The sequence below is a fragment of the Bos grunniens genome, chromosome 2, assembly GCF_055505025.1.
Source record: "Bos grunniens cultivar Pamir isolate PY7600 chromosome 2, Bosgru_T2T1.0, whole genome shotgun sequence".
NCBI classification, from domain to species: Eukaryota; Metazoa; Chordata; class Mammalia; order Artiodactyla; family Bovidae; genus Bos; species Bos grunniens.
In genome coordinates, this window is record NC_141166.1 from 108,431,693 (window position 1) to 108,447,798 (window position 16,106).

At 40.1% G+C, this 16,106-nt stretch overlaps 1 protein-coding gene across 20 annotated transcripts in view; it reads left to right on the forward strand.

Annotated features, from left to right (window-relative positions):
* B3GALT1 (beta-1,3-galactosyltransferase 1) overlaps nt 1–16,106 on the forward strand; it is a 629,012-nt gene that overhangs the window by 476,184 nt on the left and 136,722 nt on the right. The gene's annotated exons all lie outside the window — the stretch shown is intronic.

Consider the following 16,106-nt stretch of genomic DNA (forward strand, 5'->3'; position numbering starts at 1 on the left):
TTCTGCATGAGCAACAACCTATGGGAACTAGAATCTAGGAGGCAGCTGGGAATTGGTAGGACAAGAATCAGAAGTCAAAATGGGGGAGGGAGGAGAAAATCGGGGAAAGCTTTGCATAGTGCCAGGGCCCAAGCCAAGGTTTCAAGACTTGAAAGATCCTACTCAGGGCAGAAGAGGGAATCAGTACATTCTCAGAGATCTACTGGTGACTGACACATCTCAGGGCTGACAGCTTCCAGGGAGAGACAACCACACACACACACACCCTTCCCTGGTCCTGTAGACAGATGAAATTCAGTCCTATAGTAAAATAGAGGTTCTTTGTGACACCAGGGACTGTATAGTCCATGGAATTCTCCAGGCCAGAATACTAGAGTGGGTAGCTGTTCCCTTCTCCCGGCAATCTTCCCAACACAGGGATCAAACCCAGGTCTCCCACATTGCAGGCAAATTCTTTACCATCTGGGCCACCAGGGAAGCCCAAGAATACTGGAATGGGTAGCCTATCTCTTCTCCAGTGGATCTTCCTGACTCAGGAATCCAACTGGGGTCTCCTGCATCACAGGTGCATTCTTTACTAGCTGAGCTACCAGCGTAGCTGAGAGCAGGCCAGGGTGGGTTTGTCATATGAGTTACATTATTTTCAACTTCTCATCCCTTTGGGGGTAGACTTATATGCCTCATCTTTTGATAATGGTAAATTCTTTTTTGATATTTTGATTGCCTTCTTCATGGATATATTACCCTTGGATGTAGTATTCTGAGTGAGTGAAAGTTGCTCAGTCGTGTCTGACTCTTTAGTATAGTATAGAGTCTGACTGTATAGTCCATGGAATTCCCCAGGCCAGAATACTGGAGTGGGTAACCTTTCCCTTCTCCAGAGGATCTTCCAAACCCAGGGATCAAACCCAGGTCTCCCTCATTTCAGGCAGATTCTTTAGCAGCTGAGCCACAGAGGAAGCCCAAGAATACTAGAATGCGTAGCCTATCCCTTCTCCAGGGGATCTTCCTAACCCAGGAATCGAACCAGGATCTCCTGCAATTCCGGCGGATTCTTTACCAACTGAGCTGTCAGAGAAGCCCAGTATTCTATGTTGCTTTTATTGAAAATAAGAAATCTGTTTTGTGTAAAAGAGAAAAAGAAGTTTACTAATTACTCTTCTCAGATGTTAATTGTATTACCAGTACTTATTTACTTGGAATCTTTGCATAATAATCACAAGCTTTGATGTATGCTACAGTATTGATGTACTGTAATGTAAATATAAATTCCATTTGTATTAGAGAATTCCCTGCACAGCTTCTCTGAAGTTAATGAATCTGTACAATACATCACAGACTGAGTATTTCTTCCTCTTTTTGATGTGATGTGAGTGGATTATATTATATAAACATTTGACCCTTTTTCTCAAAGAGGCTGAGATTATTCCAAGAGAAAGACTTGTGTCTTTTACTTGTCATTGATCACAGTTTACAATTCTCCAGATGTACTGAATAAGTAGAGAATATCAGATATTTGAAATTTTTCATTTAATTAGCTTTTAATTAACTTTCTATGTCCTTTAATGAGAATCCCAGTTCTTTGTAATCATACAGAGTTCGTGACTCCTATGCTTCCTTAATGCCACTGAAACCGTAATTTTAAATAATAATTGGTTACTTAAAATATAGTACCATGGTAGATAAGCTATAAGTCTATGGCTTTGAATTAGCATGCTCTTTGACAAAGTTTTTATCCCACTGCTTTGGGAACCAGAAAATTTAAGAAAGAGTTGTTTAAAATTGTATAAAACCCAGAAGTAGCAAAAAACGAGTTCTTAAATCATGTGACACAAATATTAGTGAACCAGATAAGTAAAAATTGAACTGGCCCAAGAATTACCTCTATCCCTCACCTCCATCTCTACTCCACCCCCACCACCCCCAAGAGAGCCCAGCACAATGTGGGGAAGAACATACTCAATGAGCTAGTGAGTCAAAAAATTTTTTTACTAAAAAATCTAAATTCTTTAAAGGTAAAAATTCTACTCTTGCCTGAAATACTGTAGTTTTCTATAATATTGTTGAGGTCTTCTATAAAATGTCACTGAACTGATGTCGCCATTCACCATTTTGTGATGATTGATCTAAGATTGTGATGAATCTTGCCTTTGAACCTTATAGTAAAAATAGTTTAAAGGGTAAACAAAAAGAATTATAAGGCAGCGGGTGACATGTTTTATTACCTGAGAACAAAATATACTTAAGAAACCTACTTATGTTAAAACTGATGATTATTGATGTACTCTCCTTATTTGATAGTAGTGTTAACTAGAAAACTAAACAACTTGTTCAAAATTGCAAAGCAAGAGTTTTGCTTTCATTTAGTAAGTCCAGTAATATATATATATATATATATATATATAAAAGTCCATTATGGGTTAGCTGGAAATATGAAGTATATTCCAAAGCATTAAAATTTCATCTTTTAATATTTTATTTGAAAGTATTTCCATTCTAAATTTATTTTCATACATTTAGTTGGAATTCATCGCAATTAGCCAAACTTATACTGAGATTTTCCATCCTCATAAATCTTTTTGCTCCAAAGATAAAGCTTAACAGTATTGTTTATTGTTTCCTGTAAACTGCAGACCAGTGAAATATTGACAGAGAATGTTTGTATTTGATACATTAAGTGATAAAGCTTCAATCAGTTACCTAAAGATAATATTTTAAAATGTAATATTTCTCACTAATATCAACAGATTTTCCTTGCATTTATCCTAAGTTTTTCATTTAATCCGATCATGCCTGCTGCAGGGCACTTCTGTTGTTGCTGTTGTTGTTCAGATGCTTAGTCATGTCCAACTCTCTGCGACCCCATGGACTTCAGCATGCTAGCCTCCTCTGTCCTCCACTATCTCCAGGAATTTGCTTAAATTCATGTCCATTGAGTCAGTGATGCCATCCAATCAGCTCATCCTCTGCCACCCGCTTCTCCTTTTGCCTTCGATCTTTTCCAGCATCAGGGTCTTTTCCAGTGAGTCAGCTCTTCACATCAGGTGGCCAAAGTACTGAAGCTTTAACTTCAATGTCAGTCCTTCCAATGAATATTCAGGGTTGATTTCCTTTAGGATTGACTAGTTTGGTCTCCTTGAAGTCCAAGGGATGTTCTGGAGTCTTCTCCAACACCACAGTTCGAAAGCATCTATTCTTTGGTGCTCAGCCTTCTTTATGGTCCAACTCTCACATCTGTACATGACTACTGGAAAAACCTTAGCCTTGACTATACGGACCTTCATTGGCAAAGTGTATCTCTGCTTTATAATATGCTGTCTATGTTGGTCACAGCTTTTCTTCCAATGAGCAAGCATCTTTTAATTTCATGGCTGCAATCACCATCCACAGTGATTTTGGAATCCAAGAAAATAAAATCTGTCACTGCTTCCACTTTTCCCCTTGTATTTGCCAGGAAGTGATGGGGCTAGATGCCATGATCTTTTCTGATGTTGAGTTTCAAGCCAGTCTTTTCATTCTCCTCTTTCACCCTTATCAAGAGGCTCTTTAGTTCCTCTTCTCTTTCTGCCATTAGGATGGTATTACCTGCATATCTGAAGTTGTTGATATTTCTCCCGGCAATCTTGATTCCAGCTTGTGCTTCATCCAGCCTGGCATTTCACATGATGTACTCTGCATAGAAGTTAAATAAGCAGGGTGACAATTTATAGCCTTTATGTATTCCTTTCCCAATTTTGAACCAGTTAGTTGTTCCAAGTCCGGTTCTAACTGTTGCTTCTTGACCCATATAAAGATTTCTCAGGAGATAGGTAAGATTATCTGTTACTCCCGTCTCTTAAAGAATTTCCCACAGTTTGTTGTGATCCACACAGTCAAAGACTTTAGCATAGGGCACTTTCATCACTGGGTTATTCTAGAAGTGGAAATGTAGGTGAACAGTATGATCCTCACTAGTGTTCTCTCTCAAGGTTTACTCCCAAGCTCAAAGCCAATCCAGGGTGGAGAGAGTCCAGACCCTGAAGGGAGACCCTCACGTGCCAGATGGGTCACTGTACATCAAACCAAGTAAATATCTAAACCCCCATATCTCCCAGACAACATCTCATAGAAACTTAGAAAGCAAGAATCTTTGATCACTTTTACTCTGTTATTAAAAGACTGATTACTTATTCAGAAACACTTGAATTCTGATGCCTCTGAGACAGTGGCTGTAAGACATTTTTATCTCTTTACCCTCTTAAAAATTATCGAAGCCTCCCAAAGGGCTTTTTATTGTGTGAATTGTATTTATGAATTTTTCCATAATAGATATTAAAATTGAAAGATGTATAACATTTTTGTTTAGTTTTAGGAGGAATAAAGTCATTATATATTAAAAAGAAATAGTTTCCTTTTAAAAGAAAATAATTACATTTTCCTAAACAAGTTAATGAGGTGATGGCATAGTTTTATATTTTAGCAAATCTCAATACTGTCTGGCCTAATAGAAAAGAACTGGATTCTCATATCTGCTCTTGCAATCAATTTATTGTGATCGATTATTTTGTTTGAAGTTTTAGAAGAAAATCAAGCCCCACAGAAACAAGTAGTTGGAGAGGAAAGGATCTTATTGACCTCCTAAAATTATATCAGAGACATACAGGGATCCAAGGACCTCACTTAGAGAATCTCTGCTCCAGAAAATACAAGGTCTTATTTCATCCAGTGGTTGGAGAAACTAACAACTAAAGAGCCCCAGTTTCAGTATTCAGAAATTACAATGAGACTCTGTTCCAAGAATCACAAAAGTCCATCAGCAAACACTGCTTTGTGAGACGTGTTCTTGTAATTCAAAGCTTGTGTGGCCCAGCAGAGTCATTTTAGCCCACAGCCGTCTCCTATATTCTGATATGCTGCCCTTCAAACATTTTAAAGTTCATAAAACCCTACATTCTGACATCTAGATGCCTTGAAACTTGAAGGACAATAGTCAGTTCAAACCTCTTATATAAAGCCTTGGTGTTTCTACCAATTTCTGGTATAAAATATCTGAGAAGACGTGTCCCAGTTCTGAGATACCATAGTACTTTGCAACCAAACACATTATGGGTATGGTTCTTTCATTCCCTTGCCAATGATAAATACCTTAATTTTTTGTGGTTCTGAAAGTGCTTGGTTGACTCCTGATCCTATATATATATACCTTTTCAGCTGTTGTCTTTTTCCTCGGGGATATATTTTGCATCTCTGGAGTCTCTGAACAAATCATTGTAAACCAAATTACTTCTTCATAATGGAACTTCTTATCTCCCTTAAGATGTTACAGTTCAATTCCTTTATCTTTGAGATGACACTAAGAAGGACCAAATGACTTTCCCTAGGGTACACAGAGAGTAGAACAGAATTTATATCTATCCCTTTATGAACTCTTAACAATAGCGTGGCTAGACTTTCTAGTGGACTGAACTAAATATGGCCCTATAATGGGAGCCACGCTCATGACCTCCCAGAGTTGAAACATTCTATAATTGCCCCACCACTAACCCTAAAGGCCAACATTGTATTAGTGTTAAGGGAGGTGGGGACCTTCCTTTTAGATCCATAAATTGTTCAGGATCTCTAAGAATGAAGGGCAACCCTGAGTCAAACCAATTAAGGTCAGAGAAGATCTCTCCAAGGAAGAAGCAGTTCTGAAAAGTTGTGTCCAGTTATTATGATATTGCTGACTTATATTTAATAATCATAAGGGATTTGATTTAGGTCATACCTGAATGGTCTAGTAGTTTTCCCTACTTTCTTCAGTTTAAGTCTGAATTTGGCAATAAGGAGTTCATGATCTGAGCCACAGTCAGCTCCCAGTCTTGTTTTTGCTGACTGTATAGAGCTTCTCCATCTTTGGCTGCAAAGAATATAATCAATCTGATTTCGATGTTGACCATCTGGTGATGTCCAAGTGTAGAGTCTTCTCTTGCGTCGTTGGAAGAGGGTGTTTGCTATGATCAGGGAATTTTCTTGGCAAAACTCTATTAGCCTTTGCTCTGCTTCATTCCGTACTCCAAGGCCAAATTTGCCTGTTACTCCAGGTGTTTCTTGACTTCCTACTTTTGCATTCCAGTCTGCTATAATGAAAAGGACATCTTTGTTGGGTGTTAGTTCTAAAAGGTCTTGTAGGTCTTCATAGAACCATTCAACTTCAGCTTCTTCAGCATTACTGGTTGGGGCATGGGCTTGGATTACCATGATATTGAATGGTTTGCCTTGGAAACGAACAAAGATCATTCTGTCATTTTTGAGATGCATCCAAGTACTGCATTTCAGACTCTTTTGTTGACCATGATGGCTACTCCATTTCTTCTGAGGGATTCCTGCCCACAGTAGTAGATATAATGGTCATCTGAGTTAAATTAACCCATTCCAGTCCATTTTAGTTCACTTATTCCTAGAATGTCGACACTCACTCTTGCCATCTCCTGTTTGACCACTTCCAATTTGTCTTGATTCATGGACCTAACATTCCAGGTTCCAATGCAATATTGCTCTTTACAGCACTGGACCTTGCTTCTATCACCAGGCACATCCACAGCTCGGAATTGTTTTTGCTTTGGCTCCATCCCTTCATTCTTTCTGGAGTTATTTCTCCACTGATCTCCAGTAGCATATTGGGCACCTACTGATCTGGGGAGTTCCTCTTTCAGTATCCTATCATTTTGCCTTTTCATACTGTTCATGGGTTCTCAAGAATATCAAAGTGGTTTGCCATTCCCTTCTCCAGTGAACCACATTCTGTCAGACCTCTCCACCATGACCCATCCCTCTTGGGTGGCCCCTCACAGTATGGCTTAGTTTCATTGAGTTAGACCAGGCTGTGGTCTGTGTGATCAGATTAGCTAGTTTTCTGTGATTATGATTTCAGTGTGTCTGCCCTCTGATGCCATTTCGCAACACCTACCATCTTACTTGGGTTCCTCTTACCTTGGATGTGGGGTATCTCTTCATGGCGCTCCAGCAAAGCACAGCCGCTGCTCCTTACCTTGGACAAGTCACCCCTCCTGACCTTGAAAGTGGCATAGCTCCTCTCGGCCCTTCTGCGCCTGAGCAGCTGCCACTACTTGGTTGTGGGTTTGCTCCTCTCCACCGTCACCCCTGACCTCGGACGTGGGGTAGCTCCTATCAGGTGCCGCCTCTGTCCTAGGACATGGGGTAGCTCCTCTTGGCCGCTCCTGCACCGTTGCAGCCTGGCACTCTCGGTCACAGCCCCTCACCTTGGGCATGGGGTAGCTCCTCTTGGCCATGCTTTGTGACATTGTACAGGAGACAGGGATCAACACCATCCCCATGGAAAAGAAATGCAAAAAAGCAAAATGGCTGTCTGAGGAGGCCTTACAAATAGCTATAAAAAGAAGAGAAGTGAAAAGGAAAGATATAAGCAGCTGAATGCAGAGTTCCAAAGAATAGCAAGGAAAGATAAGAAAGCCTTCTTCAGTGATCAATGCAAAGAAATAGAGGAAAACAACAGAATGGGAAAGACTAGAGATCTCTTCAAGAAAATTAGAGATACCAAGGGAACATTTCATGCAAAGATGGGCTCGAAAAAGGACAGAAATGGTATGGACCTAACAGAATCAGAAGATATTAAGAAGAGGTGGCAAGAATACACAGAAGAACTGTACAAAAAAGATCTTCATGATCCAGATAATCACGATGGTGTGATCACTCACCTAGAGCCAAACATCCTGGAATGTGAAGTCAAGTGGGCCTTAGAAAGCATCACTACGAAGAAAGCTAGTGGAGGTGATGGAATTCCAGTTGAGCTATTTCAAATCCTGAAAGATGATGCTGTGAAAGCACTGCACTCAATATGCCAGCAAATTTGGAAAACTCAGCAGTGGCCACAGGACTGGAAAAGGTCAGTTTTCATCCCAATCCCAAAGAAAGGCAATGCCAAAGAATGCTCAAACTACTGCACAATTGTACTCATCTCACACGCTAGTAAAGTAATGCTCAAAATTCTCCAAGCCAGGCTTCAGGAATACGTGAACCGTAAACTTCCAGATGTTCAAGCTGGTTTTAAAAAAGGCAGAGGAACCAGAGATCAAATTACCAACATCCACTGGGTCATCGAAAAAGCAAGAGAGTTCCAGAAAAACATCAATTTCTGCTTTCTTGACTATGCCAAAGCCTTTGACTGTGTGGATCACAATAAACTGTGGAAAATTCTGAAAGAGATGGGAATACCAGACCACCTGACCTGCCTCTTGAGAAACCTATATGCAGGTCAGGAAGCAACAGTTAGAACTGGACATGGAACAACAGACTGGTTCCAAATAGGAAAAGGAGTACGTCAAGGCTGTATATTGTCATCCTGCTTATTTAATTTTTTATGCATAGTACATCATGAGAAACGCTGTGCTGGAAGAAGCACAAGCTGGAATCAAGATTGCCGGGAGAAATATCAATAACCTCAGATATGCAGATGATACCACTCTTATGGCAGAAAGTGAAGAGAAACTAAAAAGCCTCTTGATGAAAGAGAGAGAGGAGAGTGAAAAAGTTGGCTTAAAACTCAACATTCAGAAAATGAAAATCATGGCATCTGGTCCCATCACTTCATGGGAAATAGATGGGGAAACAGTGTCAGACTTTATTTTTTTGGGCTCCAAAATCACTGCAGATGGTGATTGCAGCCATGAAATTAAAAGAGGCTTACTCCTTGGAAGGAAAATTATGACCAACCTAGATAGCATGTTAAAAATCAGAGACATTACTTTGCCAACAAATGTTCATCTAGTCAAGGCTATGGTTTTTCCAGTGGTCACGTATGGATGTGAGAGTTGGACTGTGAAGAAAGTTGAGCGCCAAAGAATTGATGATTTTGAACTGTGGTGTTGGAGAAGACTCTTGTGAGTCCCTTGGACTGCAAGGAGATCTAACCAGTGCATCCTAAAGGAGATCAGTCCTGGGTGTTCTTTGGAAGGAATGATGCCAAAGGTGAAACTCCAGTACTTTGTTTGGCCACCTCGTGTGAAGAGTTGACTCATTGGAAAAGACCCTGATGCTGGGAGGGATTGAGGGCAGGAGGAGAAGGGGACGACAGAAGATGAGATGGCTGGATGGCATCACCGACTCGATGGACGTGAGTTTGGGTGAACTCCGGGGGTTGGTGATGGACAGGGAGGCCTGGCGTGCTGCAGTCCATGGGTTCGCAAAGAGTTGGACACGACTGAGCGACTGAACTGAATTGACTTATATTTAGGAATATCGAATGGGTAAAAAGTTCTTCTAATATTAGGGATCAAATATGCCTTAATAGATCTTGATTCTTTAAGGCAGAGATGTTGGCTTCTCCATGAAACAGGTTTGAGTACTTCTTAGTTGCCTCCTCCTCAGGGAGGAAAAAAAATGACTTCCCTGGGAGCTATCCATGGTGCTCATCTCAGGACATCATTTTTTCAGCCTGCTTTGCCAGCTTAGGTCTACTACTTCCAAGTAGTTCTAGAATTTCAAGCTCCTTTGTGAGTTTTGTGATTATTGCTTGAAGCAGCGCCTATGTTTTTCATACCCAGAGGCCTTGTGCTGCAAGTTAATAATGTCATCCCTGCTCCCTACCTGTTCCTCTCTTTCTTTGTGGCAGTTTTATCTTTTCATGAATTTTCAGCCCCGCTATTGCTCCTGGCTTGGTCTCCACTAGTCCAGGCACATTGCCCTGCCTGAGACAAAGCAGCAGCCAAGACTCATCTTAAGAGTAAACAGTAAGCATGATTTAATGATGACAGGAGAAACCACCTTGCCCCAGAGCCTTTTTCCCTTGTAGACTTGCAATTTGACAAAGCTCATATTTGGTGATGCAGATCAAAGAACAACAGGGACTGGATTTACAAAGGCACTGGGTTAAACACTTTAGATACTTTACCTAATTAACATTCACAACATCCCCTTGAGATAAATATCATTATCCCCCAATTTATGGTCAAAAGAACCAAGACTCCAAGAGGTTAATAACATGTCTAACTTAGCAGAACTAGTATGTGGCAGAGGCAGTTTTGTCTTTCATTCTATCTGACTGCACCCAGTGCATTCTGCAAGGCTGAATGCAGTCTACAAGAATTGCAGGTATCTTTAAATTCATTGTTATTTACATGTAATTGACATTCGTATTGTATTAATTGACATTAATATCTCTTTGATTTAGGCACTCCATCATTTCTGTGTCACATGTTCATTCACCCTTCTCTAACTAAGGTTAGAGAAGATGTATGTTCTTTACAAACCAACTGATTGAGTGCAGGTATAAAGCTGTGTCATCATAAACATCTAACCCATCTCTCTATACCATGTAACAGACAATTAAGTCACAGTGATTTGCTCTAGGCCAGAAGCTCACTGACCATCACAAGGCATCTATACTTTTTTTGAGCTTAAGAGATATCATTAACAACACAAAGCCCCAAAGCCAATGTGAAGGGAAATTTTGTAAGTGATGGAGTTAAGCTTTGTTCTTTGGGAGGTAGAGGTGATTATCTCCATCAGCTTTTCTCACTTTTCCAGTTCATTTTCTGTTTTCACTTAATCTTCAGCCTCTCCTAATTTCAAAGTCCCAGGGCTCAGAGAACTAACGCTGGGCTAAGCACTTGGTTGACCAGCCAACTAGTCTTTTACCTATGATATGATGCCATTGATAAGTTTACCTCATCCTTCTTTTAAGATACTCAACAGATGGCTTTTGGTAGATATATAGACTCCTCTTTTATGTCATTTCATAGGACTTTACTTTTTCTTTTTTTGTACTGTTTACAGTATTACATATTTACTGTCAAAATAAAACATGAAAAAGAACATTCATCCTGTTTTATTCCAAGTTGAGGACTTCATTTTAACTGTGCGGTACAGCAGTCAAAGGTTGTCTTCACCATTCCCACAAGGCCCAAAGGTCCTCTTCAGTTTTAAAGTACCCAGGCATGTCCCAAAGTCACTTCATGGTGGTGGGACAAGGACTTTTGGTAACTGCTAGGCATGATGGTCAAGTACCCACCCAGAGACCTTTAAGCCTGCTCTCCAGACCTGCTCCAAAGTGTTCCTGGGATCTAAGTGCCTCTTTGTAGGTAGTGGTCATGCCTTTAGCACGCTGGCTCAGCCTTGTCCCCTGGCAGTGGACCTTATCATACCACTGGCCCCCCTGGGACTCCTGTCTTTACCCTTCTTCCTCAGCCTCCCCTTCTGTTTCTCTTTCATTCCTTTAATCCCTTCCCATCAAAGCCATATTTCCTTATCATTAGTGATTCTTGGATTATCTGGAAATTTTAAAAAATTTTCTTAAATCCAAAGTTGACACCATTAACAACGAAAAAAGAATGTTTCACTTCTGAATGGCAGTGAACTCTTTCTTTCAGAACACACCCTTTAATCCCTATAAAGCAAGAGAATTGCCTGTGTTCTTTCCTACAGAGTACTATATTCCCCACCCTGAATAGGTCTAATTATCAATTCAAGGTTAAGGGCTCCTTTCATATCAGCAAAGGGTTAAATGTTTATACCACACTTTATACATATGAAAGAATGTGATTAAATATCACGTAAATTCTCAGTTTCCTAGAACACCATGTTATATGGTATTGCAGGATGAATGTTTACATCTCCCCAAAATTGAAGCTCTAATCACACCCCACCCTCAGTGTGATGAGGTTGGGAAGTAGGGTCTTTGGGAGTTAATTAGTTTTAGATGGGGTCTTGAGGGTGGGGCCCTCCTATCAGGATTAGTGTCTCTGTAAGAAGAGGAAGCAATCAGAGCTGTCTGTCTCTTCCCCTTGTGAGGACACAGGAAGAAAACTGCAGGTCAGAAAAAGAGCCCTCACCAGAAGCCAACCATGCTGCACTCTGATTTTGAACTTCAAGTCTCCAGAGCTCTGAGAAAAAAAAATTCTGTTTTTCAAGCTTCCTATTTTATAGTACTCTGTTAGGGCAACCCAAGCAAACCAAGACATATTATCTTCCATATGCATTTCTTTGTTTATTTATTCATTCTTCTACTTTAAAATTAAAATCACATTTGTGCTACATGTTTTTTTTTTAACAGTTTCTCCTTCATAACTCCTGATGATGCCATACCATACTATTATATGCCCCTGTCTTTTGCATTAATTTCCTGGGGCTGGCTACTGAAACAGATTACCACAAACTTGATAATTTAAAACAATAGAAATTTATTATATCACAGTTCTGGAGGCCAGAAGTCTAAAATCAAGTCTTTTGACAGGACTGAACTGTCCCCTGAGATTCTAGGCAGAAACTGTTCCTTGCCTCCTCTAGCCTATGGAGGATGCAGCTGTTCATTGGATTTTTGCTATGTCACTTGCAAAACTCCGCCTTCATCTTCATAGTGCCTTCTCCACTGTATGTGTGTGTCTATCTCAAAATTCCCTCTGCCCCTCCTGAATAAGCATAGTTGTGAAAATGTTAGGGCCCACTAAAATAACCCAAGCTAAACACCTAGTCTCAAGATCCTTTATTTAATCACATTTTTTGCCATCTAAGGTAATAATCACTATTTTGCCACATGAGGTATTATTCACAGGTTCTGAGGATTAGAAAGAAAATACACATTTGGGGGGAGTGGCATCTTTTTTCAGCTTACCACAGTCCATCTTCTTGCCCCCCAAAATTCACATCCAACCTATATCCTATCCCAATATCCTCCCAAGTCTCAACTTATCATACCATCAGTGTAAGCGTAAAACTTACATCTAAGGATTATTGGCTCAGAAGTCCTAAGTCTCATTGTGTAAATCACCTAAATCAAGTAGGTGTGAGCTGGGTATGTTTCATTGTGGGGCAGACTTCTTTTCTATCTGTGGACCTACTAAACTATAAGTAAAGTTATTTACTTCCAAATTACAGTGGTGGGACAGGCATAGAATAATCTTAGGGACATTTCCATTCCGTAAGGGAAAAAATGAAAGAATGTGGTGTCCATCATTCATAGTCATACATTTTTGCTGGCCATCAATAGTTCTGCATTTTTTCCCAGTGACATGACACTTCTCATAACATGGGATCTTTATCTTGATGTTTCCCCACTCTTAGGGTTGATATTAAATTTTTGAGGCAAATCAAAAGACCCCAAAAGCCATATAGGTTTTCTTTTCACTCTATTTAGTTTTGTTGTTTTCTTACGTGTATTATAAATAAATGAAAGTTAAACAGCTTCTCTTGAAAGTCAGTCAGAAGCTTTTGATAAATTAGTGCTTGAGTGAGGGTCCTCCATGCTGTATGAATCAGCCAGACTAGCTTCTCCTGGCTTGGAAAATTCTGTCCTGTATTCCTAAGATTTGACTATTTTTAGTGCCTTTAATTGTATCATCTGATATGCAGCCAGACACAATCTTCTGTGCACACAATATTTTACATGTCAAAGTAGTATCAAAGTGTATTTGTAGACAATTAAAATGACAACTAAAATTACAATTAGAAGTGCAGACGTTAAAAATGAAACATATATGGTGGTACTATTACAAATAGCTCAACTGAAGTGGCACACAGATAACAGAAACAGATAACATACAGCTAAGGCTTCCCTGGTGGCTCAGTGGTAAAGAATCCGCCTGCCAATGTGGATTTGATCCCAGGTTTGATCCCTGGGTTGGGAGGATCCTCTGGAAAAGGGAATGGCAATCCACTCCAGTATTCTTGCCTAGGAAATCCTGTAAACAGAGGAGCCTGGCAGGCTACAGTCCATGAGGTCACAGTGTTGGGTACAACTTAGCAATTGAATATGCACGCACACACACTTGCATGCCCAGGCAAAATAAGTGACAACTTACTCATCTGCTTAGTACCTGTTGAATTGACTCAAGATTGACTGTGAGATACTTCCCAATTTCAGAAATGTCAAACAGCAAACTATGTGTATCTTAGACTTTAGGATATGGTATTCCCATATAATTTAATATTTTTATAGTATCATTTTTAATGGCTGCATATTCTTTTACTGTTTGGATGCATATAACTCATCTCTTATTAAGTAGTTTGTTTTCAATCTTTCTATTACTGAAGTTTGTAGTAATTATCCTGGCACTGAAATGGAGCTCAGATATTTAACATTTATTCCAGAAAATATCTTAATGGGAATTAAGTATTCTGGATTAGTATGCTAAAAAAAAATACCATTTTTATCTCAATTCCTTATTTGTTTTTCTTCATTACTCTCATTTTAACTTACCAGTGTGTTCTTTGGAGAAATTAACTAGGTAGTTCATCAGTTACTCATACCTTATCCTTATACTTGTTGTTCAGTTGCTCAGTTGTGTCCAACTCTTCGGCTCTTTGGGCTGCAGCATGCCAGGCTTCCCTGTCCTTCACTATCTCCTGGAGTTTGCTCAAACTCATGTCCATTGAGTCAATGATGCCATCCAACCACCTCATCCTCTGTCACCCCTTCTCCTCCTGCCTTCAATCTTTCCCAGCATCAGGGTCTTTTCCAATGAGTCAGCTCTTCGCATCAGGTGGCCAAAGTATTGGAGCTTCAGCTTTAGCATCAGTCCTTCAAAAGCGTATTCAGGGTTGATTTCCTTTAGCATTGACTAGTTTGATCTCCTTACAGTGCAATGGACTCTCAAGAATCTTCTCCAACAACACAGTCAGAAAGAATCAATTCTTCAGTGCTCAGCCTTCTTTATGGTCCAACTCTCACCTCCATACATGACTACTGGAAAAACCATAGCTTTGGCTATAGGGACCTCTGTCTGCAAAGTAATGTCTCTGCTATCTAGGTTGGTCATAGCTTTTCTTCCAAGGAGCAAGCATCTTTTAATTTCATGGCTGCATGCACTAGAAAGACCCAAGGAAAGAGGCTTGGACTTGGTGGCTATGAGAAAAGAGAGCTTAAAGGGAAAGGCCTGGACCATGAGAGAGGGTCACTGAAGTCCAGTCCTGCCCACTTAGAGGGCCACATAAGAATCAGTAGAGAATATACCTGTTGAATGGGCAGGTGGTGACACATGCTGAAAAGAATGATAGAGGATGTTGTCTTAATATACACCAGGGATTCAACTGATTAAGACACGTAATTTTACACCCTCACCACTACCCTTTCTCTGCTGTAAGATGGCAGGTGCAAATAGTGGACAAAAGGATGATGCCAGAGAGGGAAGAGCTCTGGAAAGTAGGGGTGTGTGGGCCCCTGAGTCACAGGCTCAGTGTTTGTATTCATTAGTAGAAGAGGAGGGTGACAGCCTGGAATTGTGTGTAGGGACGCACCTCACCAGGGGCAGCCATGGAAACTTCCTCTGAGAGTAACAATCATTTGATCCATATATTTTCCCCTCTCCCTATTATCTCAAGCTTTTTTTTAGAGTTTTTTTTTTTTTAATTGAAATAGTTGATATACAATGTTGTATTAAATTCTGCTATACAGAAAAGTGATTCAGTTACATGTATATTTTCTTTTTCATTTTCTTTTCTATTACGGCTTATCACAGGATAGTGCATATAGTTTTCCCTATGCTATATAGTAGGATCTTGTTGTTTATCCATTCTATATATAGTAGTTTGCATCTGCTAATCCCAAACTCCCAATCTTTCCCTCCTTTACTCCCACTCCTTGGGAACTATAGGTCCGGGTTTATTTTTTCAACATGTTGCTTTACCAAATACTACGATTCATTTTGATCAGTCACCATGTTCCTCCATCGTTTCCAATGTATTCTCAATGGTCTCTTTGTCCAGTCTGCTTCCTGTATACTTAGATTCAGATCAGATTCAAGCTGATCCAAAAAAGTCACGTACAGAGGTGAAGCAGGCAAAATCCCTTTGAGGAAAAAAAGCATGAGAAGAGCGGAGGGGCATCCACTGGTTTGACGAAGCTGTGGGTGGTGGCCGAGTGCCCCCACTGAGGTCTCTAATTAGACCAATTTCTTCTTCAAAGACAGACTCCTGTGTATGGATGGTGTGTGTGAGGCATTCTGGCTCTTGTATCTGACCTGCAGTACCCAGAAGGGTGCTAGACCCGCATTGTTCAGGCTCCAAAAAGAAGAAAGGAGTCCATTGTCTCTTGATAAAAGCCTAAAATAGAACTCCCCTTTTCAATGCTGCATGACATTGGAAAAACGCAACTCTTGTCTTCTAATTTACTATAA